General features: G+C 39.4%; 1 protein-coding gene across 1 annotated transcript in view; it reads left to right on the forward strand.

Annotated features, from left to right (window-relative positions):
- Window positions 1-1209: 1209 nt before the first annotated feature.
- LOC123503186 (neuroligin-2-like) overlaps window positions 1210-19233 on the forward strand; it is a 156561-nt gene continuing 138537 nt past the window's right edge. The window contains exon 1 of the mRNA XM_045252733.1: window positions 1210-1655. The gene's annotated coding sequence lies outside the window, so the exon portion shown is untranslated. The remainder of the gene's footprint in view (window positions 1656-19233) is intronic.

Raw genomic sequence — 19233 nt, forward strand, 5'->3', positions numbered from 1 at the left:
GCCTGTGTGTCTGTATGTCTCTTGCTCTTGCGCTCTCTGTCTCTGTCTCTCTCTCTCTCTCTCTCTCTCTCTCTCTCTCTCTCTTTGCCACTACTTCCACAGGCCTTTCAAGAGCTAACGATTCCTAAAATATTCCTCACGTTTGTGTATATGTGTGTGTGTATGTAGGCAGGTGTGTGGCAGGTGTGTGGCAGGTGTGTGTGTGTGTGTGTGTGTGTGTGTGTGTGTGTGTGTGTGTGTGTGTGTGTGTGTGTGTGTGTGTGTACTTAATAGTACTTATGTGTGTGTGTGCGTGGAAGCATAACGAGCACTTGAAAAATAAATGCTGGAAATGATAATATTATTCATCACACACACACACACACACACACACACACACACACACACACACACACACACACACACACACACACACACACACACACACACATTATCAGTCCAAGTGAAGGAACAATAAGGTTCTAGAAAGCTATGACTGGAGGAGAGAGACAAACAGGGAGACACAGAGACAGACAGACAGACACAGATACAGACAAACAGACACAGAGACAGACAGACAGACACAGAGACAGAAAGACAGACACAGACAGACATTGACAGGGCAGGGTGAGGCATTGTGACTAGGGGGCAGTTCCGTCACGGGTCAAGACAGGTCATGAGACGAGTGAGGGGAGAGGGAAGGGGAATGATGGGGTAAAGAAAGGGAAGGAAGGATGGAGGAAGGGATGAGTGGGGGAAGAGAGAGAGAGGGAGGCAGGGAGAGAGAGAGAGAGAGAGAGAGAGAGAGAGAGAGAGAGAGAGAGAGAGAGAGAGAGAGAGAGAGAGAGAGAGAGAGAGAGAGAGAGAGAGAGAGAGAGAGAGAGAGAGAGAGAGATTCCATAGAAGAGAAAGCTTTTAATCAAGTAAACGTTACTACCACTACTACTATTATTATTATTATGAATACTACTACCACTATTACCACTACTAATACTACTACTACTACTACTACTACTACTACTACTACTATCAACAAGAGAAATAATACCAATACCAATAATAATAATAATAATAATAATGAAGATGATGTTCACTGTTCCCACGAGAGAGAGAGAGAGAGAGAGAGAGAGAGAGAGAGAGAGAGAGAGAGAGAACAAGGCGGGGGGATGCTTGTGAGGAGGAGGGGGGGATGGGGCGGACACAGTGCGGCGGCGAGAGGCCCTCAGTGCGGGCCTGGCCACCGTGGAGGGAGGAGGTGTGTCGCTGCGGCTCACAAAGACGCCAATGTAATCCTCACTTTAATACGTGCGCCCTTACAAAGGTTCCCGGAGCCAACGATTACGGAGATCCGAACACGCGACCTTCCGAAAATACACACCAGTCATACTTTCGCACACAGACACACATATAAAAAAAAAATTACTATTAATCCATCAAAAAAAAAAAAAAAGAATATTTGAAGTTTTGAAGTGAAGTGATATAAAATAAATACTAATAAAAGAAAAATGTAAAAAAAAAAAAAGGAAAAACCGTGATAATAGAAAATAAGAAAAGGAATACAACTAGAAAGGGAAAGAGGGAGATAAAAAAAAAATAAAGAATAAAGGAAGAGTAAAAGAAGATAAAGAAGTTTCAGGTGAAGAATCATTCCCAGGACGTTCACTTAAGGCGTGGAGGTAAGTTTTATCACCACTTCTATTTGCTTCCCACGCCTTGAAACGTCTCTCCTTCACGGCAAGAAACGGCCACTTGGCGACCTGGGAACTTGCTTAATGCTTCGCTACTGAACAGGGGAGAGAGAGAGAGAGAGAGAGAGAGAGAGAGAGAGAGAGAGACAGAGACAGACAGACAGACACAGAGAAAGACATTGATAGAGACAGTAACAAAAAGAGACAGAGAGGCAGAAAGAGAGAGAGAGAGAGAGAGAGAGAGAGAGAGAGAGAGAGAGAGAGAGAGAGAGAGAGAGAGAGTGAGAAAAAAAAAACATAAAAAAGAGAAAAACATGAAGGAAATAAAATGACCAAGAAAATGAGAAATAAATAATAAAGAAAAGAATAAACTAAAGAAAATAAGAAAAAAAACAATAAACAGACAAAGAGACAAAACAAAAGAAAACTAAAAAAGACAAAAGTATTATTAGAAAACAGAAAACGGGCGATAAAAGGAGGAAACAGAGAAGGAGGGAATAAAACGAAGACCAAAGAAAATGAGACACGAGCGAAGAGGAAGAAAAAAAAAAACAACGTTAAGGATGAAGAGGAAAGAAGCTTATGGAGAGAAAGGTCAATACTTAATGAGGAAAGGGCCAGAGAGAGAGAGAGAGAGAGAGAGAGAGAGAGAGAGAGAGAGAGAGAGAAAGGTTGGAGGTGAGAAAGGCAGAGAAAGGTCGCGACTGAAAGGAAGACTAAGGTTCTGGATTAAGTTACCGAGAGAGAGAGAGAGAGAGAGAGAGAGAGAGAGAGGTAACGCTAAAATACCTTAAATCACTACACCTTAAGATAGCTTAGGTTAGATTAGGATACCTTTAGTTAAATTAGACTCAAATTACAGAGAGACACATACACGCAGACACACAGACACACGGACACACAATTACACCCAAATCACACCACGGAACCATTAAGAGAACCATCACATCTATAATTATTCCCAATCATGAGACCAATCTATTCATTGTATTTTTTGTATTTCCTACCTTGGCGAAGCGTGGGTGAGAGAGAGGTGGGTGGGTGGGGTGGGGGGACAGAAAGGTGCCAGGTGTGTTTGGGGCAGGTGATTGGTGACGCTGATTGGTTAATAACTCAGGTGTCACAGACGTTAATTGATCGTGATGACAGACGCTTCCTCTGCCTGTGAGACTTAGCGTTTATTTGGAGTGTTTGTGTGTGTGTGTGTGTGTGTGTGTGTGTGTGTGTGTGTGTGTGTGTGTGTGTTAGTTGTGGTATTTGGTATTCATAGGCACGGAAATGTTAGTCTCTCTCTCTCTCTCTCTCTCTCTCTCTCTCTGATACACATACACAAGGACAAACCAACTTACAAACATAAAATAAACCTACTTTCCTTCATTTTATTTCAACTTGTCCTCACCGCACACTTAAAAACACTTACTTACTTACACCACCCCTCTTACTTAACACTTAACACGACTCACCCACTTAACTCACTTCACTGACTCCCATCACAATTAAGTTACATCATTACCACTTACTCTAGACACATCCACACACACACACACACACACACACTCACGCCTACACACTCACACACACACACAAAAACACATTTCTTATCACGTTTAGCGTTTTCTCCCACAAACCTGCGCATCCACGCCAATATTCCGTCCTTTAATCATGATCTAAGTCTGTCAGGAACGTAATGAAAATGTCACTCGTAATGTAGATCCAATCATTATTCATTTTTCCTTCGTATTCCCTCCATTACCCCTCCCTCACCTCTCCTTTTATCTCTCCCTCTCTTACTCAGGTTCCCCTCCTCCCCTTCCTCCTCTTCCTCCCTTCCCAAAAAGAAAAATAATGGACTTTGGGGGCATTTCAAACTTTTCTTGCTATTTTCAACTTCAGTCTCATCAGGCAAAAGTTTCCCTCTTTCCTCGGCCTTGTTATTTCACTTTCTTAACTTTCCTTCTTAATGTGTATCCATTTACATTGCTATTTGTTACGTCTCTCTTCGTCTCTTCGTCTGTTCGTCTGCCTTACCTGTGTTACCTGTGTCTAGGTCATCTTACTCCCTCGTGTTGGTTTTCCTTGTTCTTTTAAGTTTGTTTTTTGGTATTTAGTTTTTTTCTTTTACGTTTCATTGTTTTTTTTTTATTATTTATTCGTGTTTTTCGTTTGTGTTAAGTTCAGTTTGGTTTCTTTTATTTTTTTTTCACGTTTAATTTTTTTTTTTCGTCTTTTTTTGTTTATTATTTTCAGCTTTGTTCTTTTCAATCTTTTCTTTTTTTTTTACTTTATTTTCTGTTATTTTTTTTTCTTTCATGTTTTTCGTTTGTTATTTTTAGTTCTTTTTTCTTTTCATTCTTTTCTTTTTTCGTTTTCTTTGGCTTTATTTTTCTATTAGTGTTCTTCCTTTTATCTTTTCGGTTTGTTAATTTTAGTTTTGTTCTCTTTATGCTTTTCTTTTTTTCGTTTTCTTTTCATTTCTATTAATTTTCTTCTTTCATCTTTTTCGTTTGTTAATTTTTTTTTTCAATCTTTTCTTTTTAGTTTTCTTTACTTTTATCTTTCTATTATTTTTCTTCTCTCATCTCTTTTGTTTGTTAATTTGAGTTTTTCTGCCTTCAATCTTTTCTTTTTTATTTTCTTAGTTTTTTTTCTCTAATAATTTTCTTCTTTCATTTTTCATTTTGTTAAGTAATTTTCATTTTTTTCTGTCTTTTTCATTTAAATTCCAGTTTTCTTTTATCCAGCTCGCTAATATGAGTTTTCACAAAGTTCATATATTTTTCCTCAAGTTTATAATTATCGTATATTCTGCAACATTCATCTGCATTTATATAATCCAAACTAATTTAATCATACTTTATTTTTCTTGCACTCCAATCTCTTATTTATTTTAACATTTGGTGAACGTAACACTTGATTCATTATTAAACTTTTCTTCTCTTTCTTTCATCATAAACATGTTTTTTTTTTTATGGACATATTCAATAACCAACATCTAACGCAAAGTCTTTCATCAATCAACTTCAGAAAAATTAATCACTTTCATCATTACAAATTTTCATCTATTAAAAAAAAAAAAAAAGCTGTCCTTTTAAACCTCCCTTAACTTATTCACATCCTTCGTCTATTTCTAATTTCTCCTCACAAAGGTTGTATTTACTTCGCTACAATTAACCCGGTATCCTTTAATTGCATTACCCTTCTGTCTAATACCCCTACCCCCTTCTACTCTTCCTCCTCCTCCTTCTCTTTCTTTATTCATGTATTCAGTTCCTCGTGTCGGACATTTTCTTCTTCTTCACATCAAACTAATTCAGCAACATTCCTAGCCACCCTCTTGCTAATTTACACAATCCCTTCATCTCCCTGTACAACACACGCGTCCCTGCTTGCCGACTGCGTGGATCACTCTTTTAATCTATTCCTCTAATCTCAGCTGCACCCTGGCATTAGGTACCTCTCTCACTCTCATTCTCTCTCTCTCTCTCTCTCTCTCTCTGCAACTTCCTTCCCTCCTGTCTTCTGCATCCTTTGCTTTCCTACACTTTTACTTCTTTCCCCCTCCTCTATCTCCTTCCCCTCTCCCCCTCCTCCTCCTCCTTTTCATCTTCCTCGTCCCAGTCTCACATGAGGGCGTCCTTCCAACAGCTTCTCTCGACCCTACCGAAAACAAGATTACCTAAAGCTACCAGCAGACCGCCACAACACACACCCTTCCCTCACCCTTTGGTCTCACAGCCACAGACACTGCACTGCTGATCATATTAAGCGTATACTTTTTGGTGGCCTCGTGAACTTGTGAGGTGATGGTTTGGTTAGGTTAGGTTAGGTTAAGGTTAGGTTAGGTTGTGTGTTTAGTGTTGAGATGTGAGATTGTTTATGTGATTTTAGGTGTTTTATGCAAAATGTGTGTGTATTCGTGTGTGTGTGTGTGTGTGTGTGTGTGTGTGTGTGTGTGTGTGTGTGTGTGTGTGTGTGTGTGTGTGTGTGTGTGTGTGTAATAATAATAATAATAATAATAATAATAATAATAATAATAATAATAATATACAATTTATTAGAATTGCAGTGCATTCATACTGAAAAATGTACGTGTGTGTGTGTGTGTGTGTGTGTGTGTGTGTGTGTGTGTGTGTGTGTGTGTGTGTTTGTGTGTGTGTGCCTGGGTGTGTGTGTTTGTGTATGTGTGTCAGTGTTTGAGAATACAGAAGGATACCATCTTCACATTCACACACACACACACACACACACACACACACACACACACACACACACACACACACACACACACACACACACACACACACACACACACACACACACACACACACACACACACACACACACACACACACACACACACACACACACACATCTGCCGGGAAATGAGGTGTGAAGGTATGTGAATGTACGTGTCTTGCTTGTTTACCTTCTGTATTGCATTTTTGTCTTGGAAAAGAGAGAGTGGATAAGCGTCTTCTGTGTTGTCTTTAAAGGAGGAAGAGAAAGAGGAAGAAGAGTAGGAGGAAGAGGAAAAAGAAGAGGAAGAGGAGCAGCAGGAGGAGGAGGAGGAAATCGTTACTTAAGAATATGCTAAAAAATGCGAGTGGTTTTTAGAAGTGTAAAGAAGGTTCACCAAAAGAGATTGGCTACAAAAAAAGAAGATTAATTAAAGGTTGCGAAAGATAATAATGCGATACTTAATTCATGCATCGAAAAATAGGATTAGAAAACATGAAAAGAGAATATGGGAAAGAAGAGAAGAAGAAGGTAAAGGATTATGAAATTTAAATGAGGTTGACCAAAAGAGATTAACGGAGAAAGCTTGATCAAATTCTTCGTGACTAAAACATACGGAGGAAACAACAACAATAACAACAACTACTACTACTACTACTACTACTACTACTACCACTACTACTACTACTACAGCTTCAACAAAGACAACGGTAAAAGCGTAACTGAATAACGAATACAATTTAAATGCACGGGGACAGAATCGTTACCAACAAAGACATATAAATTTAAATCTAAAAAGCAAAATAGAAATGTTTAAAAAATGCAGTTGAAAAGGACTAAAACTTAACCCAAAAAATCTATGAACACTGAAACAAAAGCATAAATGAATGAAAAAGTAGAAATCCAAAAGAAAAACTAATAAAAAATGAAGAAAAGAAGAAAAATAAACCTGAAATAAAATACATATCTGAAAATACATAAAGGCAAATCTGTATCACTGATATTGAGAGAGAAATGGTAAAAAGAAATAAGAAAAATGAAAACAAAATGACAAAAAGAGGAGAAAGCGAAGATGGGAGAGAGGAAAACTGAAATGGAAAGAGAGAGAGAGAGAGAGAAAGAGAGAGACAGAGAGAAAGAGAGAGAGAAAGACAAAAGTGAAAAAGAATTACACAAAAAAGAAAACAAAGAGAAAGTGGAGGTGGAGAAAGCAAAATTAGTTCACAGAAGAGATGGAGAAAGAAAAAACTAAAAAAGGAAAAGGAACAGGAAGTGGAGGAAAAGGAAAATAATGAAGAGGAAAGTGTAGAGAAAAAAATGCAGAGGATGATTTTTGAGAATAGCGAGAGAGAGAGAGAGAGAGAGAGAGAGAGAGAGAGAGAGAGAGAGAGAGAGAGAGAGAGAGAGAGAGAGAGAGAGAGAGAGAGAGAGAGAGAGAGAGAGAGAGAGAGAGAGAGAGAGACAGAAAGAGACAGACAGAAAGAGAAACAGAAAGAGAGAGAGAGAGACAAACAAACAGACAGACAGAGACAGAGAAAGAAACAGAAAAAACAGAGAGACAGAGACATCCATAAACAAACACATCACAACCACACAACATAAACAAAAAGGAAATAAAATGTCCAAAAAAAAAAAAAGAGTAGATAAAAAGATCAAAACAAGACTAGGAATTCAAATACCAAATACACGACAATCTTCTACTTTACGACAATATTAGCAACGATCCACCTCGCCATTACTACTACCATTATTGCAGTTACCATCACCCACGAGTGGATACGAGGGTAGATGAAAAAAAAAGGAGTAAAAAGAAAAACAGAGACTAAAACTATATTTTTTGTTTATCGTGATTATTTTACAGCAACAGCGAGGGATTGCAATATAATGGAAGGGAGAATTACATTGCCTACTAGTGCTGGTGGTGCTGGTGGTGGTGGTGGTGGTGGTGGTGGTGGGGGCATAGGTGACGGGAACACATCAAGTGGAATCAATGGTAATGGTAGTTGTTGTTATTGCAATGGGGAGCTTAAAGTCGCGTTCAGCAGTGACGGAAACACACACACACACACACACACACACACACACACACACACACACACACACACATATACCACCAGTGATCGACTCTCAGAGATTATAATCGTGACAAATTGGTCACTGAAAAATGGCAAACATATAAACTTGACTGATGATAATGACATGAATGAAGAGGTAAATAGAATCAATAAAAATGGGCAGAATATCATAGAAAAAATAATTATGGTGAACAAATAGAAATGAGTGATAAAAATGACATGAATTGAAAATGTAAACAGAAGAAAATAAAGGTGAGCCAAAAATCTTTACAAAAAAAAAAAATCTGTTAAGGTAGAAAATCATCACGAAAATAATACGATAAGCAAATAAAAATGAGTGATAAAAATGATATGAACGATAAGGTAGAAAAAAAATCAATAAAAATAAGCAAAAAAAAAAAACGTATATGGTTAACAAAATAAACATGAGTGATAAAAAATGCAATAAATGAAGTAATAAATAAAAAAAAACAATAAAAAGGAAAAACATAATAAAAATATGTTAACAAAAATAACGTGAGTGATAAAAAAAAATGACATGACAGAAGAAATAATTAAAACGAATAAAAATGAGTAAAATATCATTACAAAAATATATATACAGAATAACATTGACATTATGAAAGAAACGACACATAAATGCTTCTATTGACAGATTATTCTTAAAAATGTAAAAATAAGAATGAAGACCAAAAAGAGAAAGAAAATTAAGAGTTAGCAGAAAATTACTAAAAAAAGGAAATAAGATAAATATGATGAAAGGAATAAAATAATAAATAGGAAGGTAAAGAAAAAGTAAAAGAAATGCTGTGGTTTAAATAATGATATAAAAAATGAGAGAGAGAGAGAGAGAGAGAGAGAGAGAGAGAGAGAGAGAGAGAGAGAGAGAGAGAGAGAGAGAGAGAGAGAGAGAGAGAGAGAGAGAGAGAGAGACACGAAAAAGACAAAAAAATCATATACAGAGAAAAACACAGAGATAAAGACACACACACACACACACACACACACACACACACACACACACACACACACACACACACACACACAGAGTAAAGACAGCAGGATCCGAACATCGCCAGAAAACAAAGCAAATGGAAATACATCTAACAATTTCACCACTCGTCTTTCACACTAAGAATAAGAAAGTGAGTTTGGCAAGCTGTCGCCACGCGTATAAAACATGCACGGGTGTCAGGTAGGTGGTGAAAGGCGCTCTCTCTCTCTCTCTCTCTCTCTCTCTCTCTCTCTCTCTCTTTTTAATGCAGGAGAGGAAGCCAGCCAAGGGTAACAAAAATATAATAAAAAAAAAACCTGATTAGAAAAAGGCCCATGATTTAAAAAAGGCCCCACTATTAAAAAATGACAAATGATTAAAAAAAAGGCTAAAAATTTGAAAACACTTTTAAAAAACACTACCTCCCCTTGACCCTTCCAGTACCAGGACGCGTTTTCATATTCACTCTGCTTACTTACTATATGGCGATTTTATACAGCTTCAGAAACACATGTTGGGATTAGCATAGTAAAGACTTTGGCCATTAATCTCCTACCCTCCATAGATCTTTCCTAATGCAAATGAAATCGTCTCATCATACCCAAAAAATCATGGCAAATAAAAAGCGTGACAGTATCGAGAGTTAAAAATTTTTCTCTACCCAATTTTGCAAGCATCATTTTTCACCCACCTCACCCTCGTCTCACGTGAAGATCCTCGCGCATTTAACGTTTCTGCTTCCACACGCGTCAACACTCAGGCAGACTAGAATTAAAACATTAAAACACCAAGCCGCCTTTCATCTCAGGGTATTTGCCTTTTAAAAACAAGACAAATATTGCATAAGGATGAGATTTTTAACGTGATCCATATTTAAAAGGACGTTTGGGGTTGTGTGTGTCTCGACTGGCGGGAGGGGGTAGGAGAGAGGAAGGGATGGGAGAATGGAGGAAGAGAGGAAGGCAAGAGAGTGGAGGAAAAGAGGGAGGCAAGAGGAGAGATTCGGGATAATTACAGAACGAAGAGGAAAAGATGATGATGAAGCGGATAAAAGATAAGGAAGTGAGAGAGAGAGAGAGGGAAACAAGACTGGAAAGAGTTACGAGAGGAGAAAAGTAAGAAAGAAGAGAGAGAGAGAGAGAGAGAGAGAGAGAGAGAGAGAGAGAGAGAGAGAGAGAGAGAGAGAGAGAGAGAGAGAGAGAGAGGAAAAGGAATGAAAATAAAAATCGTGAAAGGAGATAGATGGAAAAGAAAGGAAGAGAGGAGAGGTAGAAGGAGAAGGAGACGAAAAAAAACGCAAGCAAAAAAGGAGAGAAGGAAGAAGAAGAAAATAAAGAAGAAAAGAAAGAAAAGAGGAAAAGGAAAAAGAAGAACAAGAACAAGAATAATAATAAGAAGAGGAGGAGGTGGAGGAGGAGAAGGAGAAAGAGGAGGAGTAGGAGGTGGAGTAGGAGGGTCAGAATTAATATGTGGCGGTAAAATTCCAAAACGGTTCGCCAGATGTCGTTGTTTTATTTGCATTAATTTTGTCACATTTCGTTCAGTTTGTTGGGTTGGCTCGTGTTTGCTTTGGATTAATTGTGTTTGTTTCCTTGCGCCGGCTGTGTGTGTGTGTGTGTGTGTGTGTGTGTGTGTGTGTGTGTGTGTGTGTGTGTGTGTGTGTGTGTGTGTGTGTGATTTATGTGAGAGAGAGAGAGTTAGAGAGAGAGAGAGAGAGAGAGAGAGAGAGAGAGAGAGAGAGAGAGAGAGGAGAGAGAGAGGAGGAGGAGGAGGAGGAGGAGGAGGAGGAGGAGAGTAACAGCCTGATTGGTTAAGAAAAGATTCATCAGCCAATATGCATAAACAAAGGAGAGGCTCTTGTTTGTTTACTTTAATAATGCTCTCTCTCTCTCTCTCTCTCTCTCTCTCTCTCTCTCTCTCTCTCCGGATGTTCAGCCAACTCCCTCTAAACTGCGGTAACTTTCACAGTAGGGCTTTGAAATATTCCCTCCTCTCTCTCTCTCTCTCTCTCTCTCTCTCTCTCTCTCTCTCTCTCTGATTTTCTACCTATTTATTTAAGTTTTTCTTTTTATTTCTTCCATCTTTCCTTTCTCCTCCGTTTCCTTTTGTTACTTCTATTTTTTCCTTTATCTTCTTCCCTCTCTGTCTTTCTATCTTTCATTTTTTCTTCTCTATCTCTCTCTCTTCTTCTGTTCTTTATTTCTTTCCTCTTCTCTAGTTTCTACTTTTTTCTTCATTCTACTCGTCCTTCTTACTTCCTCTTCTTCCACCTCTATCTATTATTCCATTTATTCTCTCCTTTTTTTCCTCTTCCCTCATTCTCTCCCGCCCTCTCTGCTCTTGTTCTAGGAAGGAAGGAATAAAGAAAGGAGAATAATGGACATGAGAAGTTAATAATTAGTAAAAGTATATGATTTAAAAGAGAGAGAGAGAGAGAGAGAGAGAGAGAGAGAGAGAGAGAGAGAGAGAGAGAGAGAGAGAGAGAGAGAGAGAGAGAGAGAAACACAACCTCACTTTAACTTCCAAAATAACATTAAAAATCATAAAAAACCATCACAAAAACACAAATTTCTCACCTTACCTAAACAACCACAGACTCACAAGACATGAACATCCAACACCTGAACACCAGAACACCTTGCAACACTTACTTTCACACCTGGAGAGCTTTACACCTGAGACTTCCTATTTAAGTCATCCCTTTTACCTGAAGACTCCTCTCTGATCCCTTTGTGAGACTCTAAATTATGCAATAGTTCAAACAAGGACCATTCCGATGATAATTTGGGTTCATGAAGATGCTTATGTAAATCCGAGTTGAAATGCATAGGTGGGTTAAGTTTGGGGTGGGTTAGAGGTGGGTTAGGATCGTGTGGGTTGGGTGGGTTAGGTGGACGAGAATATTAAATGTAATCTTGATGTATTCCTGGGGTTTGGTGCATTGTGGGTAATGTTTAATGATGTGAGTGAGTCGTGATTAACTCATTATGCGTGTGTGTGTGTGTGTGTGTGTGTGTGTGTGTGTGTGTGTGTGTGTGTGTGTCGTTATTTTCTCACTCGTTCAGGACTTTAAAGATTCACTCACTGTTTGATTCTCTCTCTCTCTCTCTGTCTCTCTCTCTCTCTCTCTCTCTCTCTCTGTGTGTGTGTGTGTGTGTGTGTGTGTGTGTGTGTGTGTGTGTGTGTGTGTGTGTGTGTGTGTGTGTGTGTGTGTGTGTGTGTGCGTGGTTCCTTCAGCTTATTTAGTGGATATTCCGGGAAGGTACACAACAAAGCTGATGGGATTGCGTGTGCGTCAACGTGTGTGTGTGTGTGTGTGTGTGTGTGTGTGTGTGTGTGTGTGTGTGTGTTTGGCTTTCGCAGGAAATACGGATTCACGCGTTCACCACCACCACCACCACAACAACAACAACAACAACAACAAACAAGAATAGTAGTGGTGGTGGTGGTGGTGGTGGTGGTGGTGGTGGTGGTGGAATGCCAGAGTATGTAAATAAATCCAAATAAAAAAAAAAAACTGTCTGGGCTTTTGTTTAATGGGTCTGTCTGTTTGTGTTTTCTGGTCTGTTTCTCTGTCTGTCTGTCTGTTTCTCTGTCTGGTCTGGGAGAGGGGCAGGAGGAGGAGGAGGAGGAGGAGGAGGAGGAGGAGGAGGGAGGAGAATGCGGTAGTAGTAAAGTAGCACATGTGTTACCGAACCAGAGAGAGAGAGAGAGAGAGAGAGAGAGAGAGAGAGAGAGAGAGAGAGAGAGAGAGAGAGGGAGAAGTGGAGTGTACTAATGTGAGCCTCAAAGATTATAATTACAACAGTCTGTGCTCAACTGCACGTGCGTCGAGCTAACTCTCTCTCTCTCTCTCTCTCTCTCTCTCTCTCTCTCTCACGGTCCGGCGGTTATTAGAGGTTTAGCTAGCCTGGGGTTGGCTTCATTTCGAGTGAGTTAGGACGAGGCAGTGATGGGGCAGGATTGATCTTAGTGTGAGAGCGAATGGTTTATCAAGGGCAGCCTAGCCTCGCCGCCTCGCCTCACAGCCTCCCGCCGCACATCCAGCAAGGCACTGTGCGATACGCGGTGATGTGTTTCGGGTTTGCCTGCCGGGAGACTCAATGAGGGCGGGAGTATAACAGCCGAGCATTAAGTACTGGAGCGTTGATGGAGTGAGATCTGGGCTTGTATTGTGAAACGGGGTGCTCTCTCACCATCACTACTTTCCAAAGGCTCTAGTTGAAGATACTCGTGTTTTTAGGGGCATTTACATGGTTCTAGTGATGGATTAGCAAGATTATTGGTTAATTGAAAGTAGAAACTGTCTTGAGGATAAGGCTAGCTGTCTCTGTGGCCTTGAAAAATTTGTTGTGGTGAGAGAGCAAAGTGCCAATGAATGCGGGCCCTGTGTGTGTGTGTGTGTGTGTGTGTGTGTGTGTGCGAGTTTGCAATTGGTGCTTTGAAACTGAGTCAGGAATCACTGGAGTAAATAGTTATAGTGTGTGTATCGTGAGGAATGATTGTAGTCGTGAATTACGCGATGAGAGGTGAGGTAACATAGTACTGAGAGGCAGTACTGAAGCGAGCCATCAGTGTGTGTGTGTTGGCTGGGATTGGAGCTTTGATATTGAGCCAGGATGCGATGGAGCAGAAGGTAATATTCCTTGTAATGCGACAAAATGGTGTAGTAACGGGTAATGTGATGGAACAGTGAGATAACAAAGCATTAAGTAAGTATTGAAGCGATGCAACAGTGTGTGTGTGTGTGTGTGTGTGTGAATAGACATGAAGCTGAGACAAGGATCATTTTCAACACACACACACACAGGAGCAACGGATTAGCAAACCAGTGAAACAATGAAGCAACGAGGCAGGGAGTCGAAACCTGCAACATGGACCTTTGAACTTCATAACTATTTCGATCACTGGCACAACACCACCACCACTACCACCACTACCACCAGCACCACACTCACTAGCCCTGGTGCTTGTGGTGTGTTTTAGGCTACAGTACAGTCGATACCACTAACAACATTGCCAACACCATTATGATCAACACCACTACCAAAACACTACTACTACTACTACTACTACTACTACTACTACTACTACTACTACTACTACTACTACTACTATTACTACTACTATTACTAGTACTACTGCTTCTAACACCTTTCCTCTATCAACACCAGTAAAACAAAAAAAACACCACTTACACTACATCATCTCTCTCTTATTGCTCAACACCACCACCACCATCACCACCACCACCATCATCACCAATAATAATAATAATAATAATAATAATAATAATAATAATAATAATAATACCATTTTTTTACTGTATCATCTCTTTGCTCCAACACCACCACCACCATCACCACCACTACCACCATCAATACAAACACCAGTAAAACGGAACACAAACTTGCAAATATAACCCATCATGACACTAACACCAATAACAACACCACTCGTTTCCACTCAACACCAATCAACTGATCACCAACATTACCCCGCCACCATCACCAACCCGCACCATCACCACTAATGAAAACACGCCGGGAAACAAACACATCACCATTTGTACCACCACCCAACACCATTAACCAGTATCACCGTACTTTACTACTGTCACCACCACCACTCACCGGTCACCACTCACCACCGACACCCAGTCACCACCATTATGCATACACCAATAACGCTAGCATTCAATATTCAAATCTTGATATGAATACAATACAATTTTCACGAATACAATATGCAGGACACGGAAATTCAAATAAACTTGCTTATTCAATGTAATCTTATGGGAAAAATATGCATAACTATTTTTTCTTTCAATTATTTCATTCCTTCACTCATTTCCACTGTTTATTCTTTTACCTTAAGATTTGTGTACGATCAGACCATTTTATTGACATTAGGAAGGGTCTATGGAGGTCTGAAGATTACTGGCCAGAGTCTTCACTATTCTAATCCCCACATAAATTTCTGAAGCTGTATAAAATCACCAAATAGTAACCACAATGAATATGGAAATGAGTCATGGTGCTGAAGGGGTTAAGTACGTGATAAGGATGGGCAAACATGTACAAACTTGCTTTTTTTTTCGTTATAATTTAGAATGTAGACATAAGACATTTATAATAATAGTAAAATATGTTTGTTTTTATCACCTGTTTGAAAGATAGGTATAAATAAGAAGGCTTTATAGAAAACGGTAAAGATTTTTGTTCTCATTAAAATGTGTGTGCGTCATTCACAGGTGGGAGAGGTAAAGGGGGAGGCACTAATAAGAAGGATAGCGTTTCTGCAAGCACGCATCATTGTGAGCTCTGACTTTTTCCCTGTAGGTAGAAAGAATAAATGGAGAAATGGTTAAATGACTTAAAGAGACTATTCATGTTAGTAGTAAGCGATTATTTTATAGTATAGGTTAGAGGAGACAAAGGATTTAAACATTTTCATTATAGTTCAGATAGAAAGAATAAATGGGGAAAGGAAATGAGTTAGACAGACTGTTCATGTTGGTAGTAAGTGATTTTGTTTATATTTTAGAGGAGAGGGAAGGATTTAAACATTTTCATAAATATTTTTTGTTTTCATTATAGTTCAGAGAGAAATAATAAATGGGGATAGCAAATGAGTTAGACTTTTAATATTGGTGATAAACAATATTTTCTATATAGTTTAGAGGAGAGGAAGGCATTTAAACATTTTCATAATTGTAAATAGAGTTGGGTAAGCATGCAGACTTTTTTGATGACAATACATACTCTACTTTATTGATATTGAATAAAAATTTAAATTCATGTAAAGAGTTATCAATTTATTCATTATTTTATTCACGTATTTTCAAGTATTCTTTCTATTATCATTTTCTATCATACGACTCCTCCCTCATACTGACAGACATAGACACGTTGACATTTCTCGTAATAAATATTCCTTTTTTTTTGCTAATACTCTCTAAATTGACGGGAACAATTATTTATTTTTCTGGTCGTATTTTCCATTATGTTCTTTTTGTGTGCCAGTCAAGCTATTATACAACTATTCCGGAAACGTGAGGTATTTTTATCCTATTCTGGGACACAAAATATATAAATGGAAACACAAACTATTTAATGTTTTATAGTGAAGCATTTGGGGCGTAAAAATGCCAGCCATGTATACAGGAAACAAAACATATGACTGGTGTATATGATAGTGTGGTGTGTGTTGCATGGATCACTATGACTATTATTGCTACTATTACTATCACTGCTACTGTTACTACTACTATCACTACTGCTAATACTACCGCTACAACTTCCATACCTCTACTGCTATTACTACTATTACCATCACTACTACCACTATTACTACCATATCACTACTATTGCTACTGCTACTACTACTACTACTACTATCATTACTACTGTAACTACTACCATATTACTACAATTATTACAACTATTACTATCACTACTACTGCAACTTCAACCATATCACTACTACTACTACTACTACTACTACTACTACTACTACCATTTCATCATCAGGACAACTATTATGAATTTTCCATTACACCATCACCACCAAACACAACCAAGAGCATCAACACCACATTCGTTACTCATTCACCACCACCACCACCATCACCACCAAACTGCAGGCGAAACACACATCCAATACTAGCACCATCACCACCACTACTACAACCACCACCATAATGACCACCACACACCACCAAATAAAGAAAACGGAGGAGAGTAACTTCACACACCCACCACCACTAACACCACAACCACCACCACCACCACGAAAAACGATGTACTTTTAGCAATGCGTGTGGCAACCATGTACATAGAAGACAAGTTTACTGAGCAGTTTTCCTTGTTCCCTTAGTTAATAAAGGAACATTGAGGTGGAGGGGAGAGAGAGAGAGAGAGAGAGAGAGAGAGAGAGAGAGAGAGAGAGAGAGAGAGAGAGAGAGAGAGCAAACGACTACCTCCCTCGCAGCCGTAGGAGAGAAAGTTACCGTCCAGGGAGCAAGTAATCACGAGAGAGAGAGAGAGAGAGAGAGAGAGAGAGAGAGAGAGAGAGAGAGAGAGAGAGAGAGAGAGTGGGAGAGGTCATTAAAAAGGCGCGGGAGAGTCTGGGCGTGGCAGCAGACAGACAGAATGTGAGAGGGAAAAGAGAAGAGGAAAATTTTTGACGTTTCTCATTTCACCACATTCCTAACCACACTCACCACACCACTACTACACCACCTATTAGCCACGATCATCACCACCACCACCACCACATGCCAAACACACCACTATATCCTTCACCACATTACTACAACACCCAGCCCACATTCAGCCACATTTTCAACATCAGTCATCACCATTCACTTCACACATACTACTGCATCACCACCACCACCATAACCACTACTAATATCATCACCATCATCACCAGCATGTTTTCAGCAGCCTAAGGCATTCACTCATCACCAAATCAACACCAAAAATTATTACCACATTCTCAGCCCCTCTCAACACCATTTAAGACTTAATTCACACACCTTAATGCATCACCACCACCACCACCACCACAATCACCACTTGAATAAACGGTATCAACATTTATAAGCTTTAACCCAACTCATATCCACCACAATCCACCACAATCACCACCACAATCACCACCACTGAGCCAGCAATCTTAAGCCGTGATATGAATGCCTCCACCACCACCACCACCACCACCACTTCGCCAACAATTTAATACACAACAATTCCCCATTTGAAACGCCTGTCTTGCCTCCCACAATGCACTGCGCTGCCTTTGCCTTTAGCTTAACTGATTTACCTCATTCCTCCTCCTCCTCCTCCTCCTCCTCCTCCTCCTCCTCCTCCTCCTTCTCTTCTTCTCCCTTGTTCTCCTTCTCACACCCATCCTTTCTCCTCTACTTCTAATTCATTTTCTCTTTCTTCTTCTTCATTCTTCTGTTCTCATTCTCCTCCTCTTCCTCTTCCTCCTCCTTTTCCTTCTCTTCTTCCACTTCCTTCTCTTCTTCCCCTTTGTTCTCCTCCTAACACCCCTTTCTTCTCTTCTATCTCCAATTCCTCTTCTTTCTCTTCATTCTCCTCCTCCTCTTCCTCCTCCTCCTCTTCCTCCTCCTCCTTCTCCTCCTCCTCCTGTTTCTCCTCCTCTTCCTCGTCACTGTCAGTTAAATTACATTAATTAATCATATCCACATGTAATAGTGAGGAATGTAATCAAAATCATATACTATGCTAATGATACACTTCCCGCTTCACAATCACCAAACCAACCATCACCACCATCACCACCATCACCATCATCACCATCACCACCATCAATCATCATTATCAAATTCACTACTGTCATCATCACCACGACAATGACCTCACTATTCACTACCACCATCACCAAAACTACCACCACCAACACTACCACCACCATCGCCACCACCACCACCATCACCACTACCAACACCACCACCTCGACCTCAAACTTTCACCTTCCCATTCGCAATTTTAACACTCCGGCTCTACAATTCATCTTCCTCCAGAAACAAAAACCTATGCAGGCCTATCTCAGCCTAAGCCTAAACCTTTAATATATTCAGGTGTGTAGGATGTGTAGGCCTAAAATGGAGCAGGTGTGGGTTTTTTTCTTCCATAACCAATAAACCTTAAAAAAGAATGTGGAAAATATTTAAGCCCTTGTGATTGTTTTCTTTTTACTTTTCCCAGTAAACTTTATACTGGAAAAAATATGAATGTGAATAAAATGTTAGGATTCCGTGGAAATTTTAACGTTATGACAACGAAAATGGAAAGAAAATAAACGGTTTGAGTTTTTGATTTGTGAAAAGTGATGAGGAGAAAGAGCGAGAGAGAGAGAGAGAGAGAGAGAGAGAGAGAGAGAGAGAGAGAGAGAGAGAGAATATTTCCCCTTCACAACAAAAAGGCGTGAATGAAATAAAAAAAAATAAACTTCAAAAGAGTACAAAGGCAGTTTCAGGGAGGTCAATTTTAGAACTGGCTACTTCCGAGGGCAAGAGAATGCTGCGAAAATACCTTCACACACACAAACACACACACACACACACACACACGTTTCACTTCCACGATATAAAAAAAAAGGAAAATGTAAAGAATAAACAACAAATAACTCTCTCTACCAGGTACTTTCAACCTCTCCAGTACTGTGACACTATTTAGTGATTATATACACCTTCAGAAACTCATATAGGGATTAAAATAGTGAAGAC

This window comes from Portunus trituberculatus, chromosome 13 (genome assembly GCF_017591435.1).
Source record: "Portunus trituberculatus isolate SZX2019 chromosome 13, ASM1759143v1, whole genome shotgun sequence".
Taxonomy (NCBI): Eukaryota; Metazoa; Arthropoda; class Malacostraca; order Decapoda; family Portunidae; genus Portunus; species Portunus trituberculatus.